This window comes from Stenella coeruleoalba, assembly GCF_951394435.1.
Source record: "Stenella coeruleoalba genome assembly, chromosome: 2".
NCBI lineage: Eukaryota > Metazoa > Chordata > Mammalia > Artiodactyla > Delphinidae > Stenella > Stenella coeruleoalba.
In genome coordinates, this window is record NC_137147.1 from 48,969,220 (window position 1) to 48,982,651 (window position 13,432).

The window sequence follows — 13,432 nt, forward strand, 5'->3', positions numbered from 1 at the left end:
TGTGTTTTTCCATTCTTGTCCTTTTCACCCTTTTTTCAACTTTCCATACACAGATGTGGGATATTGAAAACAAAACAAAACAAAAACACAAAAAAACAAATGCTGTTGAGATTGAAACGCAACATTAAAGGGAAGTTTGAGGATAGTTCCAGAAGACAGGGAGTGAGTCAGATAACTTATTCAGGTCATTTATTTTTCTATGTTGTTTAGGTTTTGTGTTGTCTTAGCCTATATCAGATCTAATTTATAGTTACATATATAACTATATATAGTTATATAGTTAGATTATAGTTATAAGCATGGATGTTGTGGTGTTCTCATGGTCTTGGATTTGAGCATGTTGATACGGGCTTCCTTTTAACAAAGGAGGTGATTTCTTTGAGAAGAGACAGTGATGAGAGTTGGACTAGAAGTGCCTGAGTGCCTCCTTTCTTCCAAAGAACCCTGCACTTTCCAAGACATAGCCCAGAGGCTCTCTTGTTCCTTGGCAAGAGATGGAAGTTGGTTTTCCCATGTATCTGTGGAAGGAGTGAGCCAGGATTAAAAGCCAGGGGTGAAAACTCCCTCCTACATCTCTGGATGCTCCTTTTCAAATTCCTCCTGCCAGTCCTTAAAAGTTAGTTGTCCTGCAGGCTTCCTTCATAGCCCTGCTTCTCTTGTGTTATATCAGTGTGTCCATAATCATGTTCAATTATTTGGGGAGCTCTAGGCTACACACAGTAAAATAAGTTCCTTTGTCCAGGATCTGACATCTCAAAATCGTTACTTGGCTAATGTTCTTTGAGGATCTCGAAGAAGGAGGTATAGAATGCAGCTTGTCACTAAATTCACCTCGTCCCCACCCTCCTCCAAACCTGTTCCTCTTGCAGGATTCTCTCTCTTGAAGAACAGCATCATCACACACCAAGTTTCCCAAACCACAAACTTGGGACTCACTGTTGATTCTTCTGCTTCCCTTAGGCCCAGAATTCCCTATGGATGATTTCTTGCTGTGATATCTGTTTATGTAACAAATATTTACAGAGCACATTTTATAAAGTATCTGGCTTGGGAAGCTTACACTCTAATTGTAAGGACAGGACAGGATCTACACAGATGAAAAGCTAAATACCAACATGAGATGTGTCACCAGATAATAAATAAATGTGTATTACAGATAATGTAATGCTGCAGGCTCAGGGAGAAACATCTTTTTAGGCTGAAGAGGTCAAACAACGAGTTCAGGGAAGTACTGTTCTCTTGCTTAGAAACAGCTTTGGCGATGGGAGATTATTTTATTATTTTTTAAAAATACTATTCATTTATTTTTTAAAGTATATATTTTGTTTTATTTATTTTATTTTTTAAAGTATATATTTTATTTTATTTATTTATTTATTTATTTTATTTATTTATTTGGTTGCGCCAGGTCTTAGTTGCGGCAGGCGGGCTCCATAGTGGCAGCTCGCCAGCTCCTTGGTTGTAGCATGTGAACTCTTAGTGGCGGCATGCATATGGGATCTAGTTCCCTGACCAGGGATAGAGCCCCGGGCCCCCTGCATTGCAAGCATGGAGTCTTAACCACTGCACCACCAGTGAAGTCCCAGGAGATCATTTTAAATGGCTATCCAAAAGGACCCATAGAATGTTCAAACTGGAAGATATAAAGCAGCCATTTGCCAATACTCTCATTTTACGTAGAGGAAATGAGACTCAGTGACACCAAATGATAGATGTTAGGCTGCATTCATTCAGTATTTATTGAGCACCCACTGCATGCAAAGGCACAGAATGTACTACACTTACTCAAAACAGCAGGCGAGGTGAGGCTAATTCTCCAAGGGCACCTGGATCTTGTAGGAAACTAAACCTGTGTCAGAGTGTCCCAAGGGGCAGGGCTGTGATGGCAAAGTGGTGGGACCAATTGATAGTTGTAAACTGGGTTATTGGTCCTTCCACTAACCCTTCAAGATAAAAGAATTAAAATAGTTAATCACGGGTTAGTTATTTCTGCTTTGTGAGCAATCAGGGTGAAGGAATTTACCACCACCTACAGTGTCCTGCTGTCTCATTAGATATCCAGCTAGGAGATTCTGAAGCAATCTTTACTCTGTCCACTGGAGGGAAGGTGACAGCGGAGTTCTTGTGAAGTGGAAACACTGTGGTTGATTTCAGGATGATACAGACTGGGAGGTGCGGAGAGTCTCATCATCAAGGATCTTTTTTCCTTCTACTTGCATTATTTTTTAAATGATCCTCTAACGAATTCAGAGTAAGGGCAATTCATGGTCCACGTTCCAGCCTTAGGGAAAACAGTGACATGGGGCTTTTACTCCAGAGGAATTCATACAGGAAAAGCTAAAAGCTCGGGGAAGAATATGTAAAAATATCTTCTTGAAAATGAAGGCACATGCATGGAGAAAGTGTTGACAGGAAAAAAGTCACAGCTGTCGAGAAATAAACAGGAACTGACTTTCCAGTCCCAGAAGACTAAATGTTTCCAATTCTGGGCTTTCTGGATGCCAGACATTAGTTTGACATCATCTATGCCTCAGTTTGTAGAATCTCCAAAGACACAAAAAAGCCTCACTTCCTTAGTTCCCCTGTTCATGCCCTGAGTGTATGTGTGCTTTCAGCACAGCTTGAAATTAGCATATTTTTCCATCTTTGCCTTTAGTTTTTTAACAAGCAGGGAGAGACCCAAGGGGACCTGGACTTGCGTGCACCTTGGACTGCAAAGCCGTGTCGGGTAGCCTGAGGCGGGTCTGCATTATCCTCAACCGAGCTGGGCATGCGTGGAACAACCCGCCCCTAGAAAGGAGTTTTAAAATCATATTATGTAGTGTGAAATGAGATCATAGATATGAAAGCTCTTCTTTGAAGTTAAAAAAATTTTCAGCCCACAAATGCACAGTATTGATATTGTTTATTAATGAATGTATTTGATACTCTCTTTGTCCGGTTCCTAGCCATATTCAAATGCATTCATTTAAAAAGACAGTCATCAGCCTTATGGCTTACAGACTAACATAGAAATTTAATTACTAATAAATACTAATATATACACAAATGTACTCTCTGAGGAGGCCACGCAGCCACTCTCTTCTACTTCACCGCCAACCAAAAGGAATTAAAAATTGATGTCAGCAGGAGATTCCCTCCCTTCCTTATAGTGTGTGAGACAAAGGAATGTAAGAGGTTGTGGGTGGGGGGTACTCCTCAAAGAGGATAGGAACTCCCAAAGGAGCCCACCCCACCCAGCAGTCACAAATGACTTAGTAAACACCAGCTCATTAATCCAGATGTGACTGTGAGTAGTATTGTGAGGTGGCCTGAGAAACAATTTTTAAGCAGAAAGGCTATAGTGTTTAACAGGCAACCCTATAGTCTTGCACTATAGGAATTAGGAATCCTTGCGTTTGACGTTACTTGTCCAGTTTGGAACGAAATATCATGCACGCAGGCTACATGTATCCCCAGCACCTAGCATAACACCTGGCACAAAGCAGGGGCTCCTAAGTAAATGAAGGAGTAATTGAATAATTGCAAAACTTGAATCTATCTGTACAGCAGCCAGTCCAGTGCCACACAATTCCAATCTTTCCATCGCATGTATTCTCGATAGGCCCCCTGGCATCCTCTGATTCAAATCTATAAAAGTCTGAACTGCATGATGATAGGAAGGAAGAATCCAGGACTGGAAGGTCTACTGTGGAAGCCGTCGCAGGGTCCACTGCCTTGTTCTCACCTTCCCCACCCGGAGCCAACTTCCCAGCTCAGTGTAGCCATCATGCCCTGCACTACCTTTGACCCCTCTGAGGATTCGACAGGTATTCCTTCTCTTGTGCGATCCCACTCCACGAGCATTCATCAAATGCCAACTGCATGTATTACACCCTGCTAGGTACTGTGGGAGTACTGCTAGGTACTGCTAGGTACTGTGGGAGTACTGCTAGGTACCGCTAGGTACTGTGGGAGTACTGCTAGGTACTGCTAGGTACTGTGGGAGTACTGCTAGGTACTGTGGGAGTACTGCTAGGTACTGCTAGGCACTGTGGGAGAGAGCAGAAATATAAGATCAGGCCCCTGATCTCAAGAACTAACATTAAGGTTAGGGAGACTCTTCATTATTCTTCATTTATTCTACAGACATTTTTAGCATATGTGCTTAGTACCATTCTAAGTGCCTGGATTCAGTGTTGACAAGACAGATATCTTCCTTGCTCCCATGATACTGACATTCTAGAGGGGGAAGACAAAAAAAATCATATAAACAAATAAATACATGACGAAAATTCAGACAAGTGCTACCAAAATGAAATCAGGTCATAGAGAAACTATTTTATCTGAGATCTTAGTGACAAGACTTGAGAGCAGACTTCCAACCAGAGGAAATAGTAAGTTCAAAGTCACCCAGGTGAGAACACAAGCTTGAGTGTTCAAGACCCAGCCGGAAGCCCAGCGACAGTGGGAAGAAATAGGAGACAAAGTCGGGCAGGCAGGGGCCAGCACATGGAGGCTGTGTCCTTTACTACTCAAAGTGTGGTCCATGGACCAGCAGCATCAGCATCCCCTGGGAGTTTGTTTAAAATGACCCCCAATCTCAATTTCCTTTCTTTTACAGCCAAAGGACTATCAACTTTTAGATGGCATATATCTGCCTGCAATAAAGACCACTTCTCCAAACCTCCCTTGCAGATAGTTGTGGCTGTGTGACCTAAAGGGAGTGATAGATGTGGCTTCTGGAAATGTCCCTAAAGGACATGTTTTCTTCTTTCCTGCTCTCTGGATACAAATTTAAAGGCTACTTCTCCAGCAGCTATCTTGGACCATGAAATGTCTTTGAGGATGGAAGCTACCCAAGGCCAAACAGCAAGCAGAGAGCCCATGTCCCTGCCCTGAAAAGGTCTTACCAGCCCTGAACTGACTACCTGTCAAACTCCTGAATATAAGAAAGAAACTTCCATTTTCCTTAAGCCACTGGTTTTTTGGAGTTTTCTGTTACTTCCAGCTGAACTCAATCCTAACTAATTCACACTCTTTATCATTATTTCTCTTATAGAACTGTACATTTCCCCCAACCCTTAAGTAAAATCAAGAATCCAAGAAGATATACTACATTTATCCTGTAGCTTCAAGAAACTCCCACTAAGCCCTGACCCACCCCTGCTCCTCTACAGTCACACATACAGCAATCGAAGCAGCACAGTCCCAGCTGGACGGTGGCAGGGAGGGTGGACACAGCAGAGGGCAGTGGCAAAGGAAAGCACAAGGCCAAAGGTCAGCTTGAGCTCCAGGTCCTCTGCTGCTTCCCTCCTGAGGACACTGAGGGAAGTGGACCCCTCCAGGCTGAGCTGCTAAGCCTCAAGTCTTGGTGGCATTGGCCTGCCTACTCTGAAACGTCTAAAATTGTTAAACAGTCAACAGATCTCTTGCTCTGTTGAAGCGACTTCAACCTAGACTGATGAGACACTTCACACCAGGTCTCTATACATAGAAAGAGCCTAATATTTGAAAACTTGGAGGACTGACCAACTGCTTCTCTTCAATGGCAGTTCAGTAGGCAGCTCCATCAACAGCCCCCAGAGGCACCTCCGTTAAAGGCACAATTAAAACAGTGCTTAAAGGCAAATGCCATCTCAAGACATGCCCTCCGGCACTCACATTCAGTCAAAGATAGTTACCCGAGAGCTCCTTCTATATAGAAATCTTGGAGCCTCTGCTGCCGGGGTTCCCTGCTGCCTTTGCAAGACGTTGCCTGGCGCCTTGTCTCTTACAGTTTAATGTCTACAGATGCACCAAAACTGGATATCACAGGAGATATAGGATAGATTTTGGCCAGAGCAACTTAAATGGCCCAGAAACATTGGACTTGTATCTCAGTTTGTATCCCATAGTTTCTGCCTTCCCCTCCAGGGAGCTAAAGCTGATCTAGACCTTAGTTCACAGGATCGGTGAGTGAAGGAATTACGAAACGATGAACATTCCACCAACAGCTCTTTTTTCAGTAACCCTGGCTGCCCATTCAGACCATGCCTTTCACAACTTTCCTTTGGGGGTAGACATGGGCTTGGGTCTAAGAGAATCTGCCCCAGTGTGTCCTAGGTGGGCACTGAATTTGACCAAACTTGTTTGATTGTTTTGAAGGAGGTAAAAGCTGAGCCCACTCCCTCAGAGCTATACCTGGATTAAACAGTGAACGATCAATAAGATTCATGGATATGCACTCAGGAACCCCAGAAGGCTGCTTTAGTAGGTGACTTTGGGAAGTGACACCAAGGCTGCCATTGCAGTATAGGAAGATTCCGGGATGAGTATTGGAAGCAAGTGGCCATCTCCTCCATGCAGGTTGAGGAGGAGACTGTTGCAACCTTTCTGCAAAAGGTAGCAGCCTCTTAATCTATTCAGGATGGAAGGCATTTTCCAAATTCCACCCACGGCAACATGATATTCTTTATGGCCCTAGTTTCTATGAAGCAAGAAGCAACTAAGATAAACTACATAAATGAACCAGAAGCAGGAAGAATTGGTGCTTAATACAAACCCACAGAGGCAGCCTAGTCCACATCAAAATGGGGATCCAATCTCTCCACTGAAGACAAAGGTACCAGGTGAGCACAAGGAGGTTGCACTTTGATGTATGTTTGTTTGAGCCCTGTATCAGAAATTATCTCACATCGGAGACTCTTTATGCAAACTTTCCATCATCCTGAATATAGGATTTCTATTGAACGCTATAAAATAAATCTATGCACATCAATAAATAAATCATTTGGTTTCTCTGGAAGGGGGTTTCCTTAGTAGGGCTTATATCGCTAATATAATCATAACCACTCCCTCTAAGGATTAAATTTATCCCTTCAGCAAAGGCACAATGAATTAAAAAACAGAGAGAGAGAGAGAGACTATATAATGATGTCTTCCAAAATGAAAGACTTGTTGGAAACTCACCTGGGTTATACAGCTCTCACTAACAAGCTAGAACATTGCTTTAATTCTGTACCGTTTATTGTCATGGGATCAAACCGACTGGTGGAGGGTTTCCACCATCTACTTGCAGAACAGAAAATTGTGTTGTGATGTTTAGATAAGACACGCGGGGGCAGCAGTGAGCTGATGAGGAGACATAGCAATGGTGACACTTTTGAACCACAAAATTTGACTCTAGACATTGAGATGCTGCCAAGCTCTATTTAAAATCATTTAAACCAAACAGAAACACTTTTTATTTAACCTTAAAATTAAATGTAAGGGCTTCCCTGGTGGCGCAGTGGTTGATAGTCCGCCTGCCGATTCAGGGGACACGGGTTCGTGCCCCGGTCGGGGAGGATCCCACATGCCGCGGAACGGCTGGGCCCGTGGGCCATGGCCGCTGAGCCTGCGCGTCCGGAACCTGTGCTCCGCAACGGGAGAGGCCGCAGCAGTGAGAGGCCTGCGTACCGAAAAGATAAAAAAAAAAATATTAGAAGAATTTACCCTCCTGGCATACGTTTTCTGCTCCCCACGAGTGCTTAATATTTTTCCTTCCCAAATGTTTTTGCTTTTTCAATTGACAATGATCTTTTTCAATCCATTTGGGAGTTTGATAATTTTAAAGCTGAGAAACTTCCTCCTGACCAGTCCAAGTTGAAGCCGGGGAGGGGGTGGTGGCGGAGCAAGATATCCCAACGTCGGGGGCACAGAAGGCAAGCCCTGGGTGGTGCGGAAGTTCACAACGTCCGCCTGCGTGGAGAGCCCACTGTGGCCTGGCGCTGACGTCGCAGAGCAAGCCGGTGGCAAGGGCTTTTTTTTTTTTTTTTTGGTACGCGGGCCTCTCATTGTTGTGGCCTCTCCCGTTGCGGAGCACAGGCTCCGGACGCGCAGGCTCAGCGGCCATGGCTCACGGGCCCAGCCGCTCTGCGGCATGTGGGATCTTCCCGGACCGAGGCACGAACCCGTGTGCCCTGCATCGGCAGGCGGACTCTCAACCACTGCGCCACCAGGGAAGCCCAAGGGCTCCTTTTAAAGTAGGGGGACGCGGCGGCACTTCCTCTTCTTCTCCAAGGACAGGTTCATTTCATCCCCGTCTATCTGAAACCAGAAGAACAAGGATCAGTACCGGGTTCGCTTTCACACCTGGAAGGAGATTTTGTAAACAAAGGTACCCCAGCCAATCCACCATCACACCCCAAAACGGGGCAGCAGTGAGACAGGCCTATAAGCAAAGCCGGAGATTGCAGGAGTGTTTACTGAGGGCAGGCTGGTCTTCCCGAAGGCGGCGTTGGGGAATGGTGGGGGGGAGGAGGGGGGGGAGAGGAGAGTCTGGGCTCTTCCCCACGTGGCCCCAGAACAGCCTGGCCAGGAGCCGCCAGGACAGCCCCTCTCGCTGTGCCCGACAGGAGGCCTTTGGCAGGCTGTCAGGCCGGGTTTTATTTTTAGGCTCAGCCGGGGCTGCCCTCCTGCACCAGGGCTTCCCCCTCGCACAGCTGTTGCTTCTGCTTTCCAAAGCCCAAGCCTTGTTGTGCTTCCCCTTGCCTTTGGCCGTCACAAGTTGGAAGAGTGATGGTAGCTTTAAAGGGGAGGGGGGGAAGAGGTTGCAGGGGGCTGAGATTCCTGCTCCCCAGCCCGGCCTTGCAGCAGTCAGCCCTCCATCCTCCCCTGAGGATCTCCAATCCAGGCATTTCTAAACCAAACCATGGGGACTTCCCTGGTGGTCCCGTGGTAAAGAATCCGCCTTGCAATGCAGGGGATGCCAGTCCAATCCCTGGTCAGGGAACTAAGATCCCACATGCCTGCAGGGCAACTAAGATCGAGGGCCACAATTACTGAGCCCACATGCACTGGAGCCTGCTCACCACAACTGGAGAAGAGAAAACCCGCAAGCCACAACTAGAGAGAAGCCCGTGCCACAATGAAAGATTCCCACATACCGCAACTAAGACCCAACGCAGCCAAAAATAAATAAAATAATAATAATAAAATAAATAATAAATAAACCTTAAAAAGAAATAAACCAAATGATCTCAGGCCCAGGCAAGGCGGCCTCATTTTCTTGAGCATCCTGAGATGCCAGGCCCTTCTCACTACTCTGAGTATGGGGCATTTCACCTGGTTCTCACCTGCTGAGAAGCCAACAGGAAGAGCAGAACCTGGACTCAAACTCCAAAGCCTGCTTCCCCTCTGCTCCCGCACCACAAGCCTTCTCAGATAAAAAGGGTTCCTTGTATGTGTTCTATTTTCAATAGTTTCTTTCTTCCACTATTAGAAGCGGGGGGGAAAAAAGCATGTTTATTGCAGTATTTCCATCCAGTATCTCTCTGGGCAAATCTAGACCTATTTTACGATTCTGCTTTTTAGAGCATGGTTGCAGCCCTAGAGACGTGTGACTGCCTGTGTCCCTGTGTGTATTTTAAAATCTGCATGGAAACAGAGGTTACCTGTGGGGAGTAGGACTGGGGGATGAGGCTGTTTTGCGTTCTTATTTTCTACCCTTCTGTATTGTCTAATCTTTTCCCAAGAAGTGAATTATTTTGTAATGCTCAAAAAGAAAAGAATGAGGACAGCTCTCACTACAGTCAAGGCCGTTGCCTTGTTGGCCATGCCCTCAGGCAGGACTCCACCCAGTAGGGTTTTTTCTTCTGTTCTTAAAAATATGCTTAAATTCTTGCTCCTCCTGTTGAAGTCCCCTTTGTTAAGAGTGTTAAATGGCTCTGGTGTCCCTAGACACCCATTTCCTGAGAGCAGGCTGAGGGCTTCCTTCCTCCACCCAGCATTCCGCACACCCCTCCCACCCATACACTACTTTTTCTCTTTCTTTTTCAGAAACTCGATGCTATCAGGCCCAAGAATTGGCCAGGAAAGGTCTCAACACAGACAGGATCACTCAGAGAAACAGTAAGATAAGTCTGTGTGTTGTACAATACTTTGAAAAGCAAATTGTCAGGAGAGAGGAAGAGAGCCAGCTCTTCTTTAACTCTTTGTCCTTTGATTTGTATTTGCTCTTTAATCCATTCAGCCTCCAAACGCTTGCTGAACAGCTGCCCTGTGCCTGGCTCTAGACAGTTCCTGGGTTAGAAGGGAAGGAGCCATAGTCCCTGCAGGGAGGACCACACATTCTCGACCAGAACAAAGGCAAGTGGTGAGTTTCGGTGAGACAAGCAGGCGGGGGGGCGCCATAGAGCCCAGGGCCCAGCACCGCCCAGCCCTGGTAGTGAAACTTTCCAGGACCTGGAAATGCCCGAGCTGAGTGTTAAAGGACCAGATGGAGAAGCAGAGAACAGGAGGAAGGATATTCCCCATGAAGGAAAAGTGAAATAATAACAAGGTCCCTCTGCTATTGAGCTTTTAGGTACACCGTGGCCCTGCTCTGAACCTTTCTCATGTATATCACTTAGGTCTCACAACCTGCGGGGCAAGTACTCCTGTGGCTCCATTTTAAAGCTGAGGTCCCTGAGACACAGAAGGGTGGTGGGATTTTTCAAAAGCCATGCAGTGAAGGGCGATGGAGCCAGGATTTGAACTGAGGCTCCAGAGCCCTCGCCTCTAAACCTTGGTAACCTTGGGTGACTCAAGAAGTGAGGCGGACGTCCCGCCCCTGCCTAAGTTCCACAACTCCCCACCACAGCCTAAACTCCGCCCCCGCCCCCATAGCCAACGCTTTTTTTTTCTTTTCTTTTTTCCTTTTTATGTTTTATTTTTTTTATTTTTTTTAACATCTTTATTGGGATATAATTACTTTACAATGGTGTGTTAGTTTCTGCTTTATAACAAAGTGAATCAGTTATACATATACATATGTTCCCATATCTCTTCCCTCTTGCGTCTCCCTCCCTCCCACCCTCCTTATCCCACCCCTCTAGGTGATCACAAAACATCTAGCTGATCGCCCTGTGCTATGCGGCTGCTTCCCACTAGCTATCTATTTTACGTTAGGTAGTGTAAATATGTCCATGCCTCTCTCTCGCTTTGTCACAGCTTACCCTTCCCCCTCCCCATATCCTCAAGTCCATTCTCTAGTAGGTCTGTGTCTTTATTCCTGTCTTACCCCTAGGTTCTTCATGACATTTTTTTTTCTTAAATTCCATATATATGTGTTAGCATATGGTATTTGTCTTTCTCTTTCTGACTTACTTCATTCTGTATGACAGACTCTAGGTCTATCCACCTCATTACAAATAGCTCAATTTCATTTCTTTTTATGGCTGAGTAATATTCCATTGTGTATATGTGCCACATCTTCTTTATCCATTCATCCGATGATGGACACGTAGGTTGTTTCCATCTCTGGGCTATTGTAAATAGAGCTGCAATGAACATTTTGGTACATGACTCTTTTTGAATTATGGTTTTCTCAGGGTATATGCCCAGTAGGGGGATTGCTGGGTCATATGGTAGTTCTATTTGAAGTTTTTTAAAGAACCTCCATACTGTTCTCCATAGTGGCTGTACCAATTCACATTCCCACCAGCAGTGCAAGAGTGTTCCCTTTTCTCCACACCCTCTCCAGCATTTATTGTTTCTAGATTTTTTGATGATGGCCATTCTGACTGGTGTGAGATGATATCTCATTGTAGTTTTGATTTGCATTTCTCTAATGATTAATGATGTTGAGCATTCTTTCATGTGTTTGTTGGCAGTCTGTATATCTTCTTTGGAGAAATCTCTATTTACCTCTTCTGGATTGGGTTGTTTGTTTTTCTGTTATTGAGCTGCATGAGCTGCTTATAAATTTTGGAGATTAATCCTTTGTCTGTTGCTTCATTTGCAAATATTTTCTCCCATTCTGAGGGTTGTCTTTTGGTCTTATTTATGGTTTCCTTTGCTGTGCAAAAGCTTTGAAGTTTCATTAGGTCCCATTTGTTTATTTTTGTTTTTATTTCCATTTCTCTAGGAGGTGGGTCAGAAAGGATCTTGCTGTGATTTATGTCATAGAGTGTTCTGCTTATGTTTTCCTCTAAGAGTTTGATAGTTTCTGGCCTTACATTTAGGTCTTTAATCCATTTTGAGCTTATTTTTGTGTATGGTGTTAGGGAGTGATCTAATCTCATACTTGTACAGTTAAACCTGTCCAGTTTTCCCAGCACCACTTATTGAAGAGGCTGTCCTTTCTCCACTGTACATTCCTGCCTCCTTTATCAAAGATAAGGTGACCATATGTGTGTGGGTTTATCTCTGGGCTTTCTATCCTGTTCCATTGATCTATCTTTCTGGTTTTGTGCCAGTACCATACTGTCTTGATTACTGTAGCTTTGTAGTATAGTCTGAAGTCAGGGAGCCTGATTCCTCCAACTCCGATAGCTCCTCCAGCTCAAGATAGCTTTCGCTATTTGGGGTCTTTCGTGTTTCCATACAAATTGTGAAATTTTTTGTTCTAGTTCTGTGAAAAATGCCAGTGGTAGTTTGACAGGGATTGCATTGAATCTGTAGATTGCTTTGGGTAGTAGAGTCATTTTCACAATGTTGATTCTTCCAATCCAAGAACATGGTATGTCTCTCCATCTATTTGTATCATCTTTAATTTCTTTCATCAGCGTCTTATAATTTTCTGCATACAGGTCTTTTGTCTCCTTAGGTAGGTTTATTCCTAGATATTTTATTCTTTTTGTTGCAGTGGTAAATGGGATTGTTTTCTTGATTTCACTTTCAGATTTTTCATCATTAGTGTATAGGAATGCAAGAGATTTCTGTGCATTAATTTTGTATCCTGCTACTTTACCAAATTCATTGATTAGCTCTAGTAGTTTTCTGGTAGCATATTTAGGATTCTCTATGTATAGTATCATGTCATCTGCAAACAGTAACAGCTCTACTTCTTCTTTTCTGATTTGGATTCCTTTTATTTCCTTTTCTTCTCTGATTGCTGTGGCTAAAACTTCCAAAACTATGTTGAATAAGAGTGGTGAGAGTGGGCAACCTTGTCTTGTTCCTGATCTTAGTGGAAATGCTTTCAGTTTTTCACCATTGAGGACGATGTTGGCTGTGGATTTGTCATATATGGCCTTTATTATGTTGAGGAAAGTTCCCTCTATGCCTACATTCTGCAGGGTTTTTATCATAAATGGGTGTTGAATTTTGTCAAAAGCTTTCTCTGCATCTATTGAGATGATCATATGGTTTTTCTCCTTCAATTTGTTAATGTGGTGTATCACGTTGACTGATTTGCATATATTGAAGAATCCTTGCATTCCTGGAATAAACCCCACTTGATCATGGTGTATGATCCTTTCAATGTGCTGTTGGATTCTGTTTGCTAGTATTTTGTTGAGGATTTTTGCATCTATGTTCATCAGTGATATTGACCTGTAGTTTTCTTTCTTTGTGACATCCTTGTCTGGTTTTTGTATCAAGGTGATGGTGGCCTGGTAGAATGAGTTTGGGAGTGTTCCTCCCTCTGCTATATTTTGGAAGACTTTGAGAAGGATAGGTGTTAACTCTTCTCTAAATGTTTGGTAGAATTCACCTGTGAAGCCATCTG

General features: G+C 44.1%; 1 long non-coding RNA gene across 2 annotated transcripts in view; it reads left to right on the forward strand.

The window, feature by feature from the left end:
• Window positions 1-13,432, forward strand: part of LOC307182257 — a 42,125-nt gene that overhangs the window by 2,796 nt on the left and 25,897 nt on the right. The window contains exons 3-4 of one of the 2 annotated variants that reach the window (XR_013827158.1): window positions 9,781-9,852; window positions 9,974-10,096. This is a non-coding gene — a long non-coding RNA (uncharacterized lncRNA). The remainder of the gene's footprint in view (window positions 1-9,780; window positions 9,853-9,973; window positions 10,097-13,432) is intronic. The other variant, XR_013827159.1, reaches the window with a different exon arrangement.